A 4,082-nucleotide genomic window follows, 5' to 3' on the forward strand; every position below is an offset into this window, starting at 1 on the left:
AGGAGCCCTGTGGCTATATACTTGCCCCAAATACCCATTTCTCAGAACACAGAGATGTGGAATGTTGATAGCCATGAGTTGCTGGGAGCTCTACAGCAGGACTTGCAAAACATTTCCCTTCCTCTCTCGTTCTCTTGTTAGCATCCACACCCTTTCCCCCACCACAAGGTAGAACCTCTGTGGCCCAAGGGAATTAGTGAACAGCTATACAGAAGGAGCTCTACACACTTTTATAAATAAATGAGTTCAGGGGCAGGGCAAGACATTTCTTCTTCCAACAGACCCTCAAGTGATATGAGAGCACAGAGAAGGCCCTCGCCAAGGCATCTCCCATCCTCCCTCATGGTCAGAAAAATCATCCACAGTCATTTCTCATGGAAGGACTAGCTGCAGCCGATTTATTATGAGGGATGATGTGAGGGGATTTGTTTGTTCAATTCTCCATTGAAAAATGGGACTCTTCTGGTACTAATCTCCTCAAAAGGGATTTCTGGAAATATAGCAGAGTCTTCAAGTGATATTTAAATGAATGTGCCTTTGCTTCAGTCAGAGCAGCAGACAGAGCTGAAAGCTATGGCTCCAGTGCAGAATATGTTTCTGGAAGCCCCTCACCAAATAACTACAGAAAGTACCAGACGTGCCTGGATAACCTCACTGGCACCCGTAAGAGAAAAAGGATCCTAGAATGAACCCAGACACAATCTCTATATCCACACTGTTGTGGAATGTTCCCAGCCAGTGAGAGAACCAAGTCCCCCAGGACCCTACAACTTGAGTGCTATTGGCACAGAATGTGAACATGAGCTCTTTATCATGTTTAAAAAATAAAAAATAAAAAAGCAAAAAAAAAAAATTTTTAAGCTACAAGACCTCAGAAGACTCAAAGTTTTAGTAAGCTCAGGATAGGAAAGTGTGACATGGTATCAAGCTGCAGAATAAACAACAAAGCCAAACAATCCATTAGATAGAAATTAGAAAGTGAGGAAAATCCCAGAAGTGCAAAAAGAGAGCTAGAATTAAATATGTCACAAAATCTTTGGGAGAAAAAAGTATATTTTTTCCAGAAAAACTTTTGTATGTTACCCTCAAATAAAAGCTCTTATTTATAACTTGCTTTCTAAATATACCAAACTGTTACTTTATGACCAAACAAATTGTTAATCACAATCCAGCTAAGCTAGACCAGGGTTTGGCAAACTGCTCCTGGAGAGGGCTATGTAGTAAATATTTTAGGTTTTATGGGCATACTATCTGTAATCAATTCTATTATGGCACAGTAGCAGTCATAGACATTTGTAAACAAAGGGCATGGCTGTCTTCCAAAAAACTTGATTTACAAAAACAGATAACAGGCTGGTTTGGGCCCATGGGCTACTGTTGGTGGACCCTTGAGTTAGACAAATAAAATAATTCAGACCTTTACAAATATATAAAGTACACAAGTAAATTTTTACAATATTCAGATCTGTCAAAATATCCTCACCTTCTCCCCTTTTTTATGTGAGTATTGTTGGTACAATGTTACATCAGCTTCAGGCATACAACAGTGATTCAACAAGTTTATACATTATGCTATGCTCACCACAAGTATAGCTACTATCTGTCACCATACAATGATATTATAGTCTCACTGACTATATTCATTATGCTGTGCCTTTTAATCCCCGTGAATTATTCATTCCATAACTGAAAGCCTCTATCTCCTACTCTCCTTCACCCATTTGGCCCATCCTCCTACCCACCTCCCTCTGGCAACCATTAGTTTGTTCTCTGTATTTATAATTCTGATTCTGCTCTTTGTGTTTATTTCATTTGTTTTAGATCCAAATATGGCTAGAATCATAGGGGTATTTGTCTTTCTCAGTCTGACTTACTCAGGTCAACCCAGTTGTCACTAAATGGCACAATCTCATCCTTTTTTTTTTTTTCTTAAGGGAAAATGCAAACATAGTCCCCCACTACCACAAATTATGCAGTCAGTTGTCCTACATTTGGGGAAATCTCAGGGGTCAGCATATCTGGAAAACAACGGCTAAGCCTCACCCTGGGAAAACTACTTTTGTGATCTTGGTATCTCCCCTGCCAGGTACATATTCATCCTTTTTTTTTTTTTTTTTTTTTTTAAATGGCAACATTCCATTGTACATGTATACCGCATTTTTTTTTTAATTTTTCAGTGTTCCAGAATTCATTATGTGCCAGTGCTCCACGCAATAGGTACCCTCCATAATACCCACCACCAGGCTTACCAAACCTCCTAGCCTCCTCCCCTCCAAAACCCTCAGTTTGTTTCTCAGAGTCCACACAGTCTCCCATGGTTCATCTCCCACTCCAGTTTCCCCCAACTCACTTCTCCTCTCCATCTCCCCATGTCCTCCATGTTATTCCTTATGCTCCACCAATAAGTGAAACCATATGAGAATTGACTCTCTCTGCTTGACTTATTTCACTCAGCATAATCTCTTCCAGTCCCGTCCATGTTGCCACAAAAGTTGGGTATTCGTCCTTTCTGATGGAGGCATAATACTCCATAGTATATATGGACCATATCTTCTTTATCCATTCGTCCATTAAAAGGCATCTTGGTTCTTTCCACAGTTTGGCAACTGTGGCCATTGCTGCTATAAACATTGGGGTACAGATGGCCCTTCTTTTCACTACATCTGTATCTTTGAGGCATATACCCAATAGTGCAATTGCAGGGTCATAAGGAAGCTCTATTTTTAATTTAAGGAATCTCCACACTGTTTTTCAAAGTGGTTGCACCAACTTGTATTCCCACCAACAGTGTAAGAGGGTTCCCGTTTCTCCACATCCTCTCCAACACATGTTGTTTACTGTCTTGCTAATTTTGGCCATTCTAACTGGTGTAAGATGGTATCTCAATGTCGTTTTGATTTGAATCCCCCTGATGGGTAGTGATGATGAACGTTTTTTCACATATCTTCATTGGAGAAGTGTCTGTGCATGTCTTCTGCCCATTTGGGGGGATGGTTATCTGTTTTTTGTGTGTTGAGTTTGAGGAGTTCTTTATAGATATTGGATATCAACCCTTTGTACTGTCATTTGCAAATATCTTCTCCCATTCTGTGTATACCACATCTTCTTTATCCAATCATCTATCCATGGTCACTGACGTTGCTTCCCCATCTTGGCAATTGTAAGTAATACTGCAATAAACATAGGGGTATGTATATCTTTTTTCAATTAGTGTTTTTGTTTTCTTTGGGTAAATACCAGCTAGTAGAATTATTAGATCATATGGTTCGCCTATTTTGAATTTTTTGAGGAACTTCCATTCTGTTTTCCACAGTAGCAGTAATAATTTATATTCCCACCAATACTATACCATAGTTTCCTTTTCTCCACATCCTTATCAACACTTGTTATTTCTTATCTATTTGATTTAAGCATTCTAACAGGTATAAAATGATACCATATTGTGATTTTGATTGGATTTTTCTGGTGATTAGTGGTGTTGAGCGTGTTTTCACATGTCTGTTGGCTATCTATGTGACCTCTTTGGAAGAATGTCTATTCATGTCCTCTCTTTTTTAATTGGATTATTTTCAGATTTTTGGTGTTGAGTTGTTTAAATTCTCCATATATTTTATGTATTAACCCCTTATCAGATAGATCATTTGCAAATATCTTTTTCCATTGAGTAGGTTGCCTTTTTGGTTTGTTGATGATTTCCTTTGCCGTGCAAAAGTTTTGTATTTTGTTTTAGTCTGAATAGTTTATCTTTGCATTTCATCCCCTTGCCTGAGGATACATGTTTAGAAAAATGTTGCTAAAACCAATCAGAATAATTACTGCCTGTGTTCTCTTCTGAGAGTTTTATGTTGTCAGGACTCCTATTTAGGTCTTTAATCCATTTTGAGTTTATATTGTGTATGGTGTTAGAAAGTGGTCCGGTTTCATTTTTTTAGAGGTAGCTGTTCAATTTTCCCAGAACTCTTTATTGACAAGACTGTCTTCTCTACTTTGTATATTCTTTCCTCCTTTGTAATTTATTAATTTCCAATATAATTGTAAGTTTATTTCTAGGCTCTCTATTCTGTTTCATTGATCTATGTGTC

General features: G+C 38.2%; 1 non-coding gene across 1 annotated transcript; it reads right to left on the reverse strand.

Moving 5' to 3' along the window:
• Positions 1–1,930: 1,930 nt before the first annotated feature.
• LOC116574668 lies at positions 1,931–2,094 on the reverse strand. The gene has a single exon (XR_004279436.1). It is a non-coding gene; the product is annotated as a U1 spliceosomal RNA (small nuclear RNA).
• Positions 2,095–4,082: the final 1,988 nt, after the last annotated feature.

Source organism: Mustela erminea, chromosome 15, assembly GCF_009829155.1.
Source record: "Mustela erminea isolate mMusErm1 chromosome 15, mMusErm1.Pri, whole genome shotgun sequence".
Classification (NCBI taxonomy): Eukaryota; Metazoa; Chordata; class Mammalia; order Carnivora; family Mustelidae; genus Mustela; species Mustela erminea.